Source organism: Haliotis rubra, unplaced genomic scaffold (assembly GCF_003918875.1).
Source record: "Haliotis rubra isolate DU_JTF1 unplaced genomic scaffold, ASM391887v1 Scf35, whole genome shotgun sequence".
Classification (NCBI taxonomy): domain Eukaryota; kingdom Metazoa; phylum Mollusca; class Gastropoda; order Lepetellida; family Haliotidae; genus Haliotis; species Haliotis rubra.
In genome coordinates, this window is record NW_025767024.1 from 919,778 (window position 1) to 939,607 (window position 19,830).

General features: G+C 39.6%; 1 pseudogene; it reads right to left on the bottom strand.

The window, feature by feature from the left end:
* Positions 1-7,801: 7,801 nt before the first annotated feature.
* Positions 7,802-19,830, bottom strand: part of LOC124284994 — a 56,513-nt pseudogene continuing 44,484 nt past the window's right edge.

Below are 19,830 nucleotides of genomic sequence, written 5' to 3' on the forward strand. Positions count from 1 at the left end.
GTCAAACCTCAGACCGTCAAATTATTATATTTTACGAATTATCACGATTACATTTAAGACATACTACTTACTCAAAGGACTGCGTTACCTTTCGAACCATATACAGCCATACGGATCCAGAATCACATCGATTTACAATTTACACTGGGGAAACACTAGGTTAACGCTTAGTCTCTGAATATAGACAATTTTGACATAAACAAATAATTTATTTTAAATTGAAATAGAGCCGTCTTAAAAAGTAATACAGTACAGGGCAAAAGAAAGCAAACGTTTGAAACCTAGATCAGTCAAACAACATAAAAACGCTATCAAAACGTTCCTAGGCTGGCTGGTTGGTTTGTTGCTTAAAGCCGCACTCGCCAATATTCCAGCTATATCGCGGTAGTCTGAAACAGGCAATCGAGTGATTAACAGTATGAGCATCGATCTACACAATTCGGACCTGACCACCCGATACCGTTAGTCGCCTTTTACGACAAGCATGGGTTGAGGAAAACCAATACAAACTCTAATCTTCACGGGTACGTGTCTTGGCTGAAGACAGTACATATCTAATATCCATAATTGAATTACGACACCCGTATAAAAGACATAATTTGTTTGTTTCATTTTCAAGCTCCAACAAACGTCGGTGTATACTTGTTTTGGCGAGGCAGTATGTAGTGCTCAAAACAACGATATTTGCTACCTTTTCTTTTCTGAAACAGTATATTTTAGCAATACGATAAAGATAATCCTCCAAAGTAGGTGCATTAGTCACGACGGTATTTATTTACTGTGTATGTCAGCGAGTCACTGATTCCGTGATCGAGAGAGAACGGGGATTCTGATCATTTCGACCAGGAACACTTACAATACACTGAAAATCGCTGATAGCTAATAGCACATATACGAGCAATCAAACACGCACGCACGCGTCTAACAATTGACCACGAGTATCAAGGCGATCTTTCACTGATATCTGACCGTGTAGATTGTGATAGAGGAGAATACGTCTTTTAGAGACAGAAAAAGGTTTGTTTGTTGTTCAACACCCACTTTGTAAATATCTTCGCCGGACCAGACAATCTGATGATGGACATTATAATCCTCCATCCACGCAAATGCCGTTCGATGACTGACTTGTAATCAACTATGTCAGCGACCAGTCTCTTACGATCATCAGAGTTGCTGGGAATGTACACACACACGTACACACACGCACGCACGCACGCACGCACGCACGCACGCACATACATGCCTTTAGGTTACTTAAGAGCTGAATAGCTCATCATACATGTCAATAGCTTGCTAAGGCTGTCTAAATACAACGTTTATTCCTAACAGAAGACATTTACCAAGCCAACACTCGCGTGATAACCTCCAGAACTTAGCCGCATTAAAAAAATATTTGGATAATGTTGGTCAGGATTAACTGTAATTCACGACATTAATAGCGGGGTCCGTAATCACATTTGCAAAATGAACAGACAGAGGGATATTTTTTACTTTCGAAGATTACGTGAAGGCCCTGGTTAAAACCAATGACGCATTAATGGTGCTTGGAAGGCGACAAGAGCTCACGTCGACTATCGAACAGAGTGGGATCGATCTTGCGACATTTATCTTCATTAGTGAATGAAGCGTCCCTTAAATATCCATTTCGTCATCCCAGGAGCTGTTGACAGCGGAATGAAGGAACAGGCGAAACTCGCATGACCAACATGCTTGACCAATCGCATTTAGTGTTATACCACGTGTTATTACTAGTGAAAATTGTATTGACGGATGGTGTTTTACAATTGTAATAAAAATGAGCAATCGAAAAAGCTCCAAAGCGATCAATTTTCATTGCGAGTACTTTAATTATCTTCAGTCGAGTGTTGGAGCTAAAACACCTCTTGCGCACAACGCCATGAAATGGATTAGCGAAGGAACATCCAACTGTGCGGCGAGATTGCAGTGGGCTGAGGTAGTGGTATTGTACGCAACATGTGTCGATGAAGTTTCAGGATGAGATTCCGCTCGCCGTGGGTTCTAATCAAGACGAGTGCTAAACAAGGATGTCCTGCTATAAGGGGTGGTGTACTAGTGGAGATATGGGATGAACTTGGAGGCCCGTTCACCAGTCCAATACATTCCTGCACAAAAGCGTTGTACGATGAGACTCACTGGCCGTTCTGATGGCATGTCACCAGAACCATGACATAAAACACAATGTTGCATAAACGTTACATTCGGTCCGTCAGTGGAGTGAAAGCACAGAAGACTTTTTTTCAAATTGGAGTGTTATCTGTAGTTTGAGGCGCGAGAAAGGAGATGGATATTGTTAGTTGTGTGTGTGTCCTTGTGTGTCTCCGTGAGCGCATGGTAAATGCACTTTTGACTGAATATTAAAGCGTTTTGTTAGGGTTCTTTTGTTGGCGTACAAAAAAGGTGGCTTGGAAAGGCACTTTTGATTGAATATGAAAACTGTTTCGTTCGTTCAGTTTAAGGCAGGACGGACCACATGCCAGCGGGGACTGGATAAGCTGGAACGGGGGAACCGCGAAAGAGAGGGACAGTAACAATTAATGAAGACTACGGCAAGGAGACCATCCGTGTTGTTTTGGTGTGATGCTAAACGTATGGAGCTAGTAGTGTTATAGTTCGCAGCTGGCCAATCAAGTTAGCATGGTCTATTATAATAAAGTACGGTGTGTACGAACAATTAATACAGAATGAGGTCGGACATTGTAAGGGTAATCCTTTGGCTTCTAGTTCAGAAAAGATGGTTGAACATTGTTGGGGCATACTGCAGCATCTTCAGACAAAATGGTTGGGCACTGTAAAGGTCATCGTTCGCCTTCCTCTTCAGAGAGAATGACTTTAGACTCTGTAGGGTCATCCTATAGCTTCATTCTCAGACAGGATGGTGTCGGATATTGTAGGGCCATGCTATATCTTCATTCTCAGACAGGATGGTGTCGGATATTGTTGGGTCATCTGATGGGACTCAACCCAACAAACGTAATAGAATCTGTACTTTACTGAGAAAGTGTAATTCCAAATATAGCATGTGTTAATATTATATTATCTCCTAATTTGAAAGGGACGTGTTGGCCTTTTACCCACATTTAGGATTCACACTTCATAGTGAATATGCTTTCACGCCGCTTTAGCAATATTCCAGGAATATCACGGCAGGGAACCCCAGAACTGAACGTCACACACTATTACCACGTGATCTTCGGCGTGACCAGCGGACGCACCCACCTCACGTGGTTACCTACGCACCAACCTCACGTGGTTACCCAGGTGAATTCTATCTGAGGACATTAGGTGGGAAAATGTAATTTACACGTGGGAATTGTTTCACATGCAGCAATATCCTGTTTTTATTGACAACAATGTGTTTAAATAGACTTGTAAATTGAATTCTACCATAATTGTATCACTTAGGACAGTTTGGAGTCATTAAACATAAAATTCATGCAACTCTAATTTGAAAACAAGGATGACTTTTCTCATGATGGTTCCAATGGTCAACAAAACAGGAACATGGATGTATATCAAATAAAACGACAGGTTTCATATTTAAATAAGTAAAAGCAGGTCACTGGATGTTTCACAGAGTCTTCCTACACGGAAGATCACCATAACATAATCCTGTATTTAAACAACGATCATCTTGAAATACCCTGTCAAGGGGCAGCTCATAAAGTTACAATGCCAATGCAATACCACGGGGAACCTCATCTTGAGTGTCTGTAGAATCACCATATCTCTTGATTCACGTCATGGCAGTGTGTCGATTTGAGCCAGTATTAATGAAGTTGACGACCCCGTTTGTTGAGGATTACTCCCACTGATCGTTTTTCGGCTAGATGATGGTTTACGACCTCTATCGATAACCGAGACGGATCCGGAAAGAGTTGTCTCCCTTGCCTTCGGGGACATTGTAAAACCCGTGGTCACTAAAAATGACTAAAATAGCGTTAACGTAAGCAGTCATTACTGCGCAAGACTTTTTGTTAGCTAAGTGTGGGTTGTATTGAAGTTTATTTCACAGAATCGTGGTGGTCGGCCTTAAATCATCACTTAGCAATACCTATATCAGTTATCTCCCTTTATATTTGTCAGGCGATCGATTGCCTCTGTCCGATGTCATCTCTGAAAATTGAGATGAGGTGACCAAATGCAGGTTTGAAACGTCGCGTTCAAGATTGCATTTATATGGCGACGTGCTTGCCTTACTTGTACTATAGTGCCAACTAATACCGATTTTATAGGGTGAGTGAGTTTAGTTTTACGCCGCACTCAGACATATTTCAGTTATATGACGGCGGCCTGTAAATAATCGAGTCTGGACCAAAGAATCCGGTAATCAAGAGCATGAGCATCGATCTACTCAGTTGGGATGCGATGACATGTGTCAACCAAGTCAGCGAGCCTGACCACCCGATCCCGTAAGTCGCCTCTTTCGACAAGCATGGGTTGCTTAAGACCGATTTCATAGGGGCGATTCTACGGCAAGCACGAATTTGTACCGGATGGTTTAACAATCCGGTCACCACAATGCTTCTCGCCCATGGTAATCAATGACAGATCATGTCTTTTTTCACTATTCGTGGATAGTTTATCTGACTGATATAGAAAGCGTTCAAGCGGCGTCTGGACTTGGCAATTCACTGATCAAAATCATGAGCATCAATCTACAGGATTGGGATACGATGACCCAACCAAGACAGGTACGACGCGGCTGGGTTCGAACCACAGACCGTCCGCTCTCCAGGCACACGCACTTTCTCTACTCACCCACAAGCGGTACTAAGGACGGCATCTGTGAGCATGGATGTGAGTGTAATAAGGAGATGAAAACTTCACGCTCGAGACAGTCTCTACGCAGATACGTTGTACATACCAGTGTAGATCTAGGGCTCAATGCAACACCTTACCCAGTCTTAGTTTCATCAGGGCACTTGTTATCTGCTTCACTGAAGATATGGCCTTCAGCAACCCATGCTCTCTATCGACTCAAACACAGAGATCCTAAGGACGGCATCTGTGAGCATGGATGTGAGTGTAATGAAGAAACGAACTCTTCATGCCAGACACTGAACTCGGGTAGACTGTACATTACAGTGTAGATCTAACGTTCAATGCAAACCCGACCTTGTCTCATTTTCATCAGGGCACTTACTATCTGCTTTGCTGATGCTATAACAGCATGACATAATTACCCTTCACACGATCTTCAATGGTCCTTTCATCTAAATTTCAGGGCTAGTTTTCGTTTTATGCATAGTGACAATTCTGTGCACTTGACGTGGAATATACGGCAGACAAGCAAATTAGTGGAGTTAAATACAAACTTGCAGTGTCTGCAGTATAAAACTGTGTAAGACGGTGGCACCAATGTATGATAACAAAACCGCCATACCGAAATACGACTGACTGAGTTTGGCTTTACGCCGCTTTAGCAATATTCCAGCAACATCACGGCGGGGACACCAGAAATGGGCTTCACACGTTGTACCCATGTGGGGGATTCGAACCCGGGTCGTCGGCGTGACGAGCCAATGCTTTAACCACTAGACTACCCCACCGCCCCCCATACCGAAATAAATTGTCATTGTTTTTGTCATTGTAATTGAGAACAGGGCTATTGCTACATGTTGAAGATGACCACGTTCTGATCGCACGAAATAACCACCTGATGACCATCTCAGGGTCTCGTTCCCCAAGCACTTGATGCCAAGCAGTTTCAATCTGCTTTAAAAAATCTCCTTCATTTCTCATTCTGTACAGAGATGGCATCCTCTCTTTCGGTAATAACACCGGGGGTATAAACGCATGCTTCAGTCATATCCGCAAAACACTTAACTAGAATCGTTTGGATTGTTCTTACATAAATATTCTTGGGTCACAGAATGAGGACCGGAAGTAACTTTCAGAGTTGACAAACACCGCAGTCAAAATTATTCCAGCCGTATGAGAGCATCCTGTGAGTGATTCTTGTCAGGTCAAAGCAAACCAGTCCTGAATATTATCAGCTGTATTCAGGGTACATGACACACAATCAAGCTGAGTTCCAGGTTCCTGGTCTGCTGTGTCACCCCTGATGTGCAGGACAGAGTGTTGACCATTTCTATACAGAATCCCCATACAGTTTGCAAGTCAGGAAGTTTACCATTTGGGGAAGCCAAACAATGCCAAGTAAGTGATCATGAAGGTTCCTTATTTCCACTTCGAACAATGTCATCCTGTTCCAACGTCTGTGTAAAGCAAGTCCCAAGTGATGCAGGTCACTTAAAGTTTACCTTTTGGGGAAGCCCAAGAATACAACCATGGCCGCCCAGACATCACCAAAATAAGTGACATGGCTTCACGATTCAACATTTTACCCTGTGGCAGCTTCCCGTGTAAAGTCCAAAGTGATGAAGGTCAAACATGTTTGAGCAAGTGTGTCACAAATCAGGTTTAAGTTGGGTAACCCGAGTTACAGCAACTCCTTGGATGGTGGAAAGCATACTGCAGCTTCATCCCTGTGGGGTACTGGGGCTGAGATAGTGCCCCACTGAGAGGTGAGGTGAGGTGAAATTGGGTTTTACGTCGTACTTGAGAATATTTCGCTCATATGACGACGTGCATGCGTGTGTATGTGTATGTGCGGCTGCTTGTACTAGCCCAGACTTAAGCTGGTTTTATAGTGCTAGCCCACTGAGCTACCATGCCCCAGTGCAGCATGAAGACCCTACTCAGACACATTATACTGACTCCGAGCCGACCAGTCCTTGTTGTACCCATTAATGCCGAGCGCCAGGCAGGGACCAAAAAGTACCATATTTTAACGTCTTTTGGTATGACGCGGTCGGGGATCGAACCCACGACCTTCCGCTCTCCGGGCGGACGCTCTAACAACTACACGACGGAGGCGGTCGCCCCACTCTGAAGAATAAGTAGCAGTTGTCACATCAAGAAACTTAGTGACATAATGCCACTGAACTGTAGTGAGTACCCAGTCAAGTTATATTGTGTGCAGCTTTATAAATTTTCCCCAAGTTTATATCCTACTTCTAATCTGTCTATCAACCGTCTGTTACATCATTCACCTTGGGTTGTACACATCCCAGGGAGCTGAGAAAGAAGATGTGAGTGCACACTGGTACATTATTCAGATAATAGTGTTTTTGTTTGTTTGTTGTTTAACGCTGCACTCAGCAATATTGAAGCTATATGGCCGCCTATATGGCCGCAGTCTTTAACTAATCAAGTTTGGACCACAAAATCTAGAAATCAGCAGCATGAGCATTGATCTACACAATCTGGCTAAGATGACATGTGTCAGGATAATAGTGTTGTGCTTTCAGCATGCTCTAGTATGCGAGTGTGGTTCATCATAAATATGCATGTTGTGATTAACGCAACATCAGCAATATTGCAGGTTTCCAGTGAATGCCACCTGAGTGAACTCCGTAAGCTTGGTGCTAACAAATCAAAAATCATGAATAAGACTCCTGGCACTCCCAAGAGGTAAAACTCTGCACCAGAATGAATGACTGAGTGAGTTTAGTTTTACGCCGCACTCGGCAATATTCCAGCTATATGGCGGCGGTCTGTAAATAATAGAGTCTGGACCAGACAATCCAGTGATCAACAGCATGAGCATCAATCTGCACAATTGGGAACCAATGACATGTCAACCAAGTCAGCAAGCCTGGCCACCCGATCCTGCTCTGCATCAGAAATTGTGGTGCCTTAACAACTGGGCCACTCAACTACAAATTACAATGATGGAAACGCATCCGTCAATTGAAAAGCATAAAGAACTAAAGTAAAGGTTTAAAAATATACCTTTATTATAAAAATGTACACATAAGAAACGTATGAAACAATATACTAATGATCCTCAGACATTGTTCCTTATAAGACACAGACATGGCTCGTGCTTCGTACAGTGGTTTTCATAAAATGGGGTTTTGGAAAAAAAAAATATATCAAAATACACCCTGTGTGTTTGTCTGTTGAGCAGTTAAGATGGATCATTTTGTTTACAAGATCATATTTGCATTTATGTTCTTCATTCTATTTATACAATGCACACCATTTTTATGGTCAATGCATACTTAAGATGTTTTTAATAATTCCGCAACAAAATCCTACCCCCTGAAGGGTTAAACTTTTCAAGTTAACCCAGCCGAGTTGATGCAGCTCTATTAGAGGGTGTGATTTTGTGGCACCAGAGCTCTTTCTTTGTAACCATGGCTAGTTGTGTCGTCATCATCTTTTAAGCCACTGCCATAACAGTTTTTGTTCAAACTGCCTCAAAAAACCAAAACCACATTTTTCTTCTAAAATGTGACTCCTATGGAGGTGGTTAAAAGCAAAAAGATAATTCTCCAAACATTTGTGTCGGAATAAATAAAAACAATATGAAGTGTCGCAATAATGTTGACAATTGATCTAAGATAAAACAAGATCTTAGTGGAAGACAAACACAGTTCCTTGCATAGCGCCAGCACCTTCAACTACTCGCTGTAACACAATTGACCTTAAGTCACTGACTTCCACACAGCAGGAATTTGCTTAAAGCTTGTAATTGGTTTAAATGTGCAGTTGTAAAAAAAAAGTCCAACAAAAGTGAGAACTAACAACGAGTATGCACTTCATCCAAAATTTCCACAGCATATACATTCTGCTTAAGTCATTTATTGAGGATGTGTCAAAAGTATTTTGTCATTTTTCTGTTGTAATGTAAATATCAAATGACATGTTGCCTTCTCAAAGATAATTTCAGTTGATGACAAAAATTCATCCAAAATACTTATGACATATCCCCCATATAAATATGACTTCATAGGTGATGTTATTGACATTCTCTTAAAGGATATACTACTTGCATAGAACAATAAATGCATTGTGGGGGTCAGCAGTATACGTTTCGTTGATTTCACAGAAGTGATTTCCATGTCACATGGTGTGCTAAGCAACTCCATACTCTTTGAGCTAAAAAACCATGCACAGTCTAAAAATAAATATAATGCTCACTTTCACAACATTCACCTTCATGACATACAGTCACTTAAAGATTTTCCAATAAATAAATAACAATCTTGTAAAGATTAAAACATGGCAAAATACCATTTTGCAACACCAGGTACAAATAGTCGTAGGAACAAGATGCACTGAAAACTGTTTGGTACATTGAACATATGAGAATTTACTTTCAATGGTGCTGTCCTCAAAACTAATCTTTAGAAGTGCCTGGTATTACAAGATACTATCTGCCTGTCACTAATTAACATAACAACCTGTGTGGGTGGGTAGAGAGTGTTGTGTCATCTACAGTGTAAGGAAACGAAAGACAAGAGAAGAACAGTGAACAGTTCACAAACAAACCTATCTGAACTGGTGGGACGATGTCGTTGTCAGTGTCGCCTGTGTCACCGTAGTTATTTACATACATACTGACACAATGTTTTTGAAAGTCTGTAAAGTTTGAAAAAAAATGAATATCCTTATTCCAAACTGTGTGTGAAAATTTTCGTATCACATATTACAAGATTTTGTTCTACGTGGCCAGACCATATGATTGTGATCAAAATGATCAAAATGATCAAAATAAGAAATACTGAAACTGTTCGATTGGATGTCTGTTAGTTAATACAACTTCAACTAGACGCTCAATGAAAGCACAGGTTCAAGCAAACACAGTATTCTGTGTATAACTATCGATGTTTGTTTTTACGAAAACGTAGATTTCTCGGTAAACAAGAAACCTGATCCTAAAATGTAAATAAACAAAACCACAAAATCCTGGCAATGTGCATTAACCAGTATGTATGTAATGAAACGAATAGCCTCTTTATAAAAGAATAGGATGAGAGTAGGGTTTGTTTCATGCTCTTTTTGGTAAATTTGTTCCACAATAAAATGATATGTACACAGATGCCACAACGCAGTACATACTTAACAATATATGAAAGGTAAGTAGTCAACACAACAGTGACATGGTCACATCACTGTCAACAATTTATACTTATATACATATGTATAATGCTATACTACACGTCGTATATTACAGTAATACACATTCACTTGTCAGACACAACACACAGTGATCAACTTGCAGGTGTTTGTGAATGCATCTTCATACAGAAAAAGCTGACAAAATATATATATGTCCTAACTAATAATTTGCAAAAATATATGTAAACATGCTCACGGGTTGTGGTTAATTTACTTCATTCATCGAGGTATATCTTTCTGCAGTTATAAGACCTTTTGCAAGTTTTTGATCTGAGCAAAGTCACTGCCAGACTAATATTCTTTTTGTAGTTTTATCTGATTGTGAATAATTTTGCCAAAAATAGCAACAGATTAAAAATGCTGATAAAAATCATTTAATATGTCACTGTTTTTTTTAAATGATTTATCATGTTTAAAATCCTTTTGTCGGAGGTGTGTTTTAGTCATGTTGGTTGTAGCAGTAAGTAAGGCATGTTTGCTTGTAACTAATAACTTCAGCTTGGCACATATAATCAGCTCACAACAGAATCATACAGTAATTCCTTGGTAAGGCACATGAGTAAAAGTCAAGAGTTATCTCCCTTTAAGCACTTTCTAATCCAAAGGAGAACAGTTTCTACTGTCAGAGTTGTTGACCTTTGATCCTTCTTTCCCCACACAAGGGAGAGTTCATCACACAATATAGCTATGTTTTTCCCAAAGTCAAAAGCACATATGAATCAGCACTTGCATAGACGTTTGGGCTATTTGCATTGTGCCCATTTCGGCAAGATGCGTCTTCTTGCATTCGTGAACCAATAGTTTATTTGGTTTATCGTCAATCCAGTTTGCTTAATTAACATGGCCTTTTCGTCATCATTGGGATAGGGATTGTCTTTGTGGTTGCGGAGCCATTCCAACATAATTGCCACAGCCTGAAAAAGATGAATAATCAAATTAATTTCAAACATATTCAAAAACAAATTGTCATTTATTTTATTTCAAAACGTTTTCTACAATTTATCTTGTCTTACAGACATGTTCTTGAAAGACATCTTTGATGTCCGTAATGTAAACTGGGAGATCTCTGTTCAATCCTCAGAGGTAAACATGTCAACAATGTGTGTGACGCATCTTTGTGATAAACACAGAACCAAATTCCCTTGTAATATCATTGAAGGCGACAATCCAATTATAATTGAAACTAAATGGCCCAACGGACAAAATGTCTAACAAAGGCCACGCATGAGTACATTTTTTGAATGTAGCAAGCATACTAAATAAAGTTATCAATTAGATTAAAGAACAAACACGTAAAGGTCACATTAAAAAAATGTTTAAAAACAGACTATCAACAAACCTATTCACGTAGGCAATCAATTACAATGAAAACTTTACGAGTTTCCAATCTATGAAAATGTTCTGTTTCAATCGACGAACAAATTTCAAACTTTTGGATGAGGGAGTTTGGAAAATTACCTCTTTGGGGAGACTTGGATGTTTCTTTGACTCCGATTTGTTGCTATGGTTACTGTTGTTGCTGATGGCACTGCCAGCCTCGCTGAGGGCATCTTGGGCCTCCTTAATGGAGCGAAATTGCGGTGACGCAAGAGTTGGAAGTCCGATCCCTTTACCCATAGCGGGGATAAATCCTTCCTGAGTCTGCGAAAATATTGATTCAGAGATCGTAAATTTTTAATTGAATTATCATCAAGTTAAAACCCCAGTCTCCTACGTTCTTAAAATGATTAAATTCGAACCAGGTATTTCTTTCCTTCCTTTCCACATTGCTTGTTGAGCAATTCTGGAAAAAAACTGGAATTTTACAGCGTTTTATTTCTAAGTTAATTACAATAAAATCTCTAGTTCCTAGGAAGTGAGAGCATTAGAAAGGAAGATAATTTCTTCTGGTAAAGGAAAGGGGTTCAGATCGGATTGAATAGAGAAAACGTCTTGAGATGTGCTCACCTAATTTCACACTTCTATTTTTGGTAATTTGATCATCGAAAATACAAAAGACTTTCCCAAAGTGATCTAAAAATCACAACTCAATAAAAATTTGAAGAGACATATGAAGGTAGCAACTTATCGTGAATGTGAAATTAATAGTTACTGAACTCAAAGTGGCTAATTCTAGGTCTTGAAAGGAATAAACCCATTGGACAAATCTGGCTTGTGTGCAGATAATTTCAAACAAGTTTGTAAAACAAGATTTGAGAGAATACCCCCCTGCAGATTATTAGTGAGTGAGTGAGTGAGTTTGGTTTTACGCCGCTTTTAGCAATATTCCAGCAATATCATGGCGGGGGACACCAGAAATGGGCTTAACACATTGTACCCATGTGGGGAATCGAACCCGGGTCTTCGGCGTGACGAGCCAACGCCTTAACCACTAGGCTACCCCACCGCCCCTACAGATTATTAATAGTGTATCAGGAATTATACTGTTCTCAAGCTGACAAGTCTGACTATTCCTGCTAAACACGATTCATGTTTCGTTTCGGTAAGGTTTCAAAACAAGGGGTGTATGCTCCTGAATAATTCATGTGCTGTACTACAAATCACAGACTCGTAAGTGTCGCACTGAGCCAAACATAAACTAATCCAGCATGTTGGTGAAGCATGTATGTCTCTCAATGAATCCATAAAGCCCAGTCCAAATGCATGAACTAATGATATAAGTGTCGCTGGCTTCCTTGCCCGTGGCACTGTACCTTCTCTACGCATGACGCACAACTATTTTTTAACTGCTTCTACAGCAATTTCAACCACATATGCCCAAGCTTTTGTTACTTTTAGCTTCTTTCATGACAGTTAAACCATTAAAACTGTCACTGTGTCAGTGTTTAAGCGTTTTCTAAATAAATGAAGAGGCTCAATTGCAGGGGAAAAAAGGACCAGTTCCACTCATAGCCTGTCTCGAACACTTGATGATTTATGAACCCGAAAAGCCGAAATACCAACCCACATGACACTTTATGACTTGTACAGAATTACATGGTAAAAAGTGAAATGGCAAACTTGCGACATAACTGTTTAAGAATGAAAACAAGCACAGACACTGTGACAATTACATTATGTTCGCCATGTCAACCGTAACCCCATTTCCGACGAGACAAAAAATGGATGCGGCACCGCCTACATTAATTCTTTCATATTTACTAGATTTATGTTAGAAATATCCCCAAACGACAAACTGTCTCGAATCCTGAGAAATGTACTTCTGTTTGAGAGAAGCAAAAGCATAAATTAAAACTGCAAACTAAAGTGCTATGTTGAAAATACATTGATTATTAAACACATGCTTATACAATAACACATTCTCTTTACTGAATGCAAAACAAAAACTCACTTATCATTCTTTCTGTTGAGCAACAGTGTGTGTGTATATGGGAAGGTGCATGTTGTCTGCACATACTAATCATTGGTGCTTGTTGTGTGTCAAAGTGTATTGCCAAAACATTTTCCAGTAAACATATTTAAGGCATTGTGATTGCAAACACACTTAAAGTGTATCAGTTCCTAGTTTGACACCACACTCTGGAATTATTCCATCTGAATGTTGGTAGCATGCAAATAACCAAACCTGGATGAGATAATCAAGTGATCAATATCATGAGCAACGATATACCACATCAGGGTAGATTGAAAAAGTCACTAAGCCCTGACCACCCCGACCTACGTGTTAATCAAATTAAACCCTTATGACCAGCTATGGGGTTCCAAAGCCAAATCATACCCAAAGTTCCAACGGCTTGATTCAAATGAAGAATAAATGATTGTTAGGACACCATATGTGTAAAATTCATTCGTTAAATAAACAGTAACAGAGGGATTATCTTCACAGACACATGGGGACGATAATAAAATTGTGAGCCAGGTTGTCTAGTCGTGAGGGGAATGAAATTCAAATAATAACCTCCAGCCATAATGCGAAGTACCATCACACCAAATCCACAGCAAGCGACATTCTAATTCTTATCCAACAAAGCAAGGGCTACCTATAATTTCAAACTAATTATCAAGAAGCTAAGATTCTACTTCTATATTTCACTGTTCTCGCAGTTTTAATAATTCTCCCGACACATGACTGGAGCTTGTGAGGGATGTATAGGGCTTTAGTTACTTCTGCACTTGCCCACACTGCTAAGCCAACTGCCCCTCTCCTTGTCTTCAAACCTCAGGCTACCTTCCATACAAACTCCCACAGAGGTGATTTGGTCTGAGATAACAGTCCTCCTCAAGTTCAGTATTAAGGCTGACTGTGACAGGTCTCCCCTCTTTGCATAAGCTCCCCCTCCTATTTCAAATTAAAATTGCCACGGCTAGATGAGGTGGCTAGATGACGTGTCAGTGTAAAAACGGGTCTTGTAGGGTAAAGTAACTGAAGCCTGGTGTTCAAGCATGCATTGTGAAGTGTTGGGTATTGTTTAGCAGCCTGTTACTTGCATGTACTTTTAATGAATTTGCATGTACTTTTGATGAATTCTTGTGTGAACTTTTGAAGAATTACACTTATTATTGAAACAAGGCAGATGGGTAGAGACGGACATCTGAGAAATGAATATAGAATGGTATGATAGGGGTTCAGAGAGAGCATGGAAAGTGGAGAGATATGTAAAGATGGGAGAAGAAAAGCAAAAGAACAGAAAAGAGAGGAGGGAAAGAATAGACAGAAAGGAGGTAGACAGGAAGGAGGTGGGCAAAAAGGGGGGAAGAGGAGAGAAAGAAAAGACAGAAAGGAGTTGAGGAATTGAAAACATAAAATAGATTCAGGGATACGTGAAAGGATAGAGGGGAGGAAAATGCAGATAGGGATAGAAAAGAGGAAGATAAAGGTGAGAAAATTAACAAAAAGGTAGAGAGGGAAGGAGAGAGGAAATGAAAAATAAGGATTCCAAGGGAACAAATGAAAGACAAAAATTAAAGGGGAGAAATATGATGACAATGGAAGGGAGAGTGATGGATGGAGTAAAAAAGCATGGGAAAGAAGGAAAGAGGAGGAAAGTTGATGGAAAGTAGGGGAGACAGGTGGGAAGCAAAGAAAGGGCTGAGATACAAAGCAATAGAGAGAGGGAAAAATAGAGAGATGGAAAGAAAGAATGAATGAATGAAGCACAACATAATAGCTAAACAGTTAGGGTTGATGGGCTGGGGGCCTATTGTAAGGGAGGTCAACCTCATGAATGGAGGGCCCCGGACTCTGGATAATGGGATACTTTTGGCTGGGCAGAGGGACACTCCTAACCCTTGACAAATTGGGATCTATAAATCCCATTCATAGGTGTAGAGCACTGAATAAAGCTCTACAGGTTTTGTCCACAAACAAAGCCAGGCTCCTGTATTTCACGGGGAACAATGGATGCAGAGAAGGTTATGACAGAACTGGTGCTTGGCTAGACTGAGGGTGGTTAGCCTGGAGGTCTGGGAGAAAAGACTGACCCCCACTCTCTAATCTGTATTTACAAAATGACAATGTCGGAATGGAGTGAAAAGATATCTTCAAATTGTAAATCTTAAGTAGAATAATTAAGGGAAATTCCTATGCTGAGAAAGAGCAGCCAAAAAAGTCTGGTTTGAACTCTAAGAAGGTTCAAACAGTTGTGTCTTGGGGTTGGCTTTGCAACCATTCTTAATGAGAATGGATCTCAAACTCTGCCACCCTTTGAAAATTTAGCATCACTTCTCAGCGAAGAAGCCATGATTAGAAACAAGTCAGAATACATTTTAAATATAACCCAAAAAGTAAAATCCTAAAAGTAATTAGCGAAATAGATATGACAAAGTAGTCATGAGAAAATGCGTGGGAAAGGGGCAAACAAAAGTGTTCAAAATAGACAAGAGATTGAATTCTTTCGTCATTAAAAGGCACATAGCTTCCAAAAGGACATCTCCAAGATATTTAAGAGAGCGAGGTTGCAACAAAGCTGTTATTTATCCAGTCGGAAAACACAGCCAACAGAGAACTGTGAACATTATGTGGGGGATGAAAATAGAACTTATTTGCCAACGCAACAAGACAAACCGTGTTGACATGTTCAGTAGGGGTCAATATTCGACACATTTAGGAAACTGACAGGAACATTTTTGTTGTGCACAAAGCCAAGATTAAACAAAGACCTGCCAGGGGGCTTGGCAAGATATTGGGGGGCATCTCCAAAATAGTAACAGATTTTAAAAACTGTTTTGTTATGGATGATAATGAAAATTCAAACCTAAAAAAGGTGGCCTTCCTCCGAAACAGTGTACAACTTTTTAGCTAAGACAGTATTTGGAGGATATGCTTTTATACCTTAGAAATAGTGCTATATTTATCAATACTAATGTGGTGTGTAGCAATATTACGGTAATTTGAAGCAACAGAAAGGTGACATGTAGCAATATCACTTGGCGCATAGCATCATTACGATTACATGTAGGAATATTACTATGTAGCAGTAACACTGTGACATGCTGGGGTGCCTTACCAACTGTCTCCCCAGGACCTGACTCTGGGCTGAGTGAGTTTGGTTTTATGCCACTTTTAGCAATATTCTAGCAATATCACGGCAGGGGACACCAGAAATGGGCTTCACATATTGTACCCATGTGGGGAATCGAACCCAGGCCTTCCACGTGACGAGCAAATGCTTTAACCACTGGGCTACCCCACTGATCCACTGACTCTGGGTTCCTGGTAGATGTGCTAGTCACAGTCACTGTGTTAGACATATATGCAAAAGGGATTATGATAATACACCTATTTGTATATGCAATGGGCTTCTTGTGTATCCTACACCGGAGAGGCTTGGGAATGAGGTACAGACGAGTTTTACTCCAGGTAGGAGTTAAGGAAAAGGGGAGGGAACGGAGCAAGATAAAAAAAGAGGGAGGGGGAAGAGACATAGGTACTTTGTGCACCCTGCATTTTTAAATCCTGGATATACATGTGGTAGATCAAAGCTCATGAATAAAAGCGAACCTTTTTCTTAATTTACCCAAAACTGACAAAGTGAATTTCCCTCTTTGCTTGAGGCATTAACAGTTGTGTGCAGAGAATTGTAACTGAAAGGGTTATCTGAACAAAATCAGCCCCGTCTTGTTACCAAGGAGATAATCCATGATTTTCTGTGAAATGGAAGTAACCTTTGTAACACTGCTCACCATATGCCCTTTTCATCTTCATCCAGTGATGAACTTCACCTTTTCAATATGCCTCGAAAGTTCATACTATCAGTTTGCCCTTTACTTCAAAACAGCTGCATGTCTTAAAGGACACTTCATCCATTTTAACATCGTTTACTTTAAATCAACACATAGTTTTGCTAATTATCCACAATACCAAAACATGTAGAAAGTCAAAAACAATTTCAGTTTTAATTTCTGCTCACCATTGTAGGATCCATCATGTATTTGGGATCTTTGACTACCTGGCCTACGCCAAGCGAGCCCATTGGCCCAGCCGCCATTTGAGTCCCGCCCATCTGCCCAGAGCTGAGCATCATGGGATTGCCATGGTTTACTGATGTCGATTGTTCTGGCTGTAAGTAAATAATTAACATATTATCAGTATACAACAGTACCATAAAAATTTAAAACATCTTTCATTTAGGTTTATATGACAAGTCAAAATGAAGAAACTGTGAAAGTTATCGAGTTCAGTTTTACTGATGCAAAAATCTTATTGAAATATAATTCTTTTACAATGTTACAGTAACAGAATTCTCAACCATGTTCACTAAAGATCATCCAAACATCCTCCATTCCTGTATAACATTGCATGGACGACATAATTTATCGTCAATATTTTAATAGCTATAAGTTTTCTCCCACAACCGTATCCATCAAATCTAGTCTACAAAAAATTAAAACAAAGTTTATTTCAAATCTTGGCAAAAAAGCAAAACCTTTCAAGGGACAAATGATCTACTTGGGGAATAACAAATTATTAGAGGTGTGACGATACAGAAATTTTACGATACGATACGTATCGCGATATCATAGAATGATACGATTCGATACGATGCATATCACGATATGCTATCTTTAGTTATTTTCTTTTAAAAAGTGTATCTTGATAACAAGAAACAGTGTAAATTTTGACATAACCGTCAATTTCTGGTGAAAATTCACAATTTAAAGGTCAACGATACATATCACGATACGGAAAAAAGTATCAATATATTTATTGTCAGAAAAAGTATCACGATTATTGATACTACGATATATCGTCACAACTCTACAAATTATATTTCGGATATAACCTTCATGGAAGATATAGCCTTCACGAACTGAACATGGGATCCGAACCTGATCTGCCGAGGCTAAAGGTCGGGCCACAGTGGTGAGATATGATTTTAGGAGCAGGACAGTTCAAGCAACGGTTTACATTTAATCTACACTTTCCTTCTTTCTCAGATAAGCATGAATACACCAGGTGACTGGCCCCACTGGGTAGAGGTGGTCATGTTGTACCCAGGGGAGATTAAGGACCCGTCTATGATTACCTTCCATTAATCCGCCCACTCAGCTAATCTGATTACAGTTTATCAGTGTTCATAGGTAACAGTGTATGGTTACTTGACTATGTTTGCAATCATCTTGACTGAGCTTGCCACAACTCAATTTCAACTCGGCGGCAGACAGCTAATGGTAGTCACTCGAGGCGACAGTGAGATAGCTTACATTGTTGAATACATAGTCCTTCAGTTACAAAACTTACATGGTTAAGAAATTAGCACAATACATATGTATATCCATATCTCACATACTAAGCTAAAATGTTTCAGGACCATGAATATTTGGGGGATATTGGTCACTGAGACTAAGCACACAAGTTGATTAAAATGTAACCAAAATTATTTACTATCTTGTAAATTTCTTGTAATAATATATATTTCATAAAAAGAAAACTTCTATGTGCTTTATATATTTTAAATGTTCCGATGAGGCAAACTTCAGGAAGTTGGACAATAAATCATTCGGTAAACATCCCTGTATTACCACAGACTCATAAATATACCTGCTTCCTAGCAATGTCAGAGATAGGAGATCTACAAGGGTTAACTTACCATTGACAGCAATGAGCAAATAAAGTCTCGCCCTGGAAATATTTCGCACTCAAGAATCCGATTCCAATCTTATTTAAATCCCATTCCTAATTTTTAACTCAACCATGTACACCACATGCGGGGCTTATCATTCCACTTATACTGGATCATGCTTCAAGTTTTTGCTTTTTGATGAAGAATCTGATATAAGACTGCACTAGCATTTCTTAAAATGTCCTGTCAGTAAAGATCTGTTGAGAGAAAAAAATGGCTACGTGGAATTCCAATTTCTACGCCTTTACACTGGGTGTTTACAGTAGCTCCATGACCTGTTTTTTTAATGGTGAAAAATCGCGACTGTGCCTGTTACTAAGCTGTTAATTATGGATGAACTTACAATACTGTTGCGAACAGCTCGATCAAACTTCTCACAAAACTCTTCGATAGCACTGAGTGATTTGGATGTAGCTTTAGTGTGCTTGTCTTGCTCCTGTCGAACACGGATTTTCTCTGAAAACAATTGAAATATCAGTCAGAAAAGGATGATACATTTGAAACTGTGTCTTAATTATTTCTATAGCATTCAAGAAAACAATTCCTGAAAAGTTTCATACATGTGGAAGGTAGTCTTCAATTCATCCAGAAAATGTCGCTAGAAAACGCCTCTGCAAACATATGGTATCTGCTGCAAACATACTGCATACTACTATGAAATTGGAGAAAAAAATGTGTAGTTTATGTACAGTAATTATTAACTAACCAAATTGAGAAACGTCTGCTGAAATTCCACTACGTCTGAAAAGTGATTTGTTGACAAAATTTTGGCTTA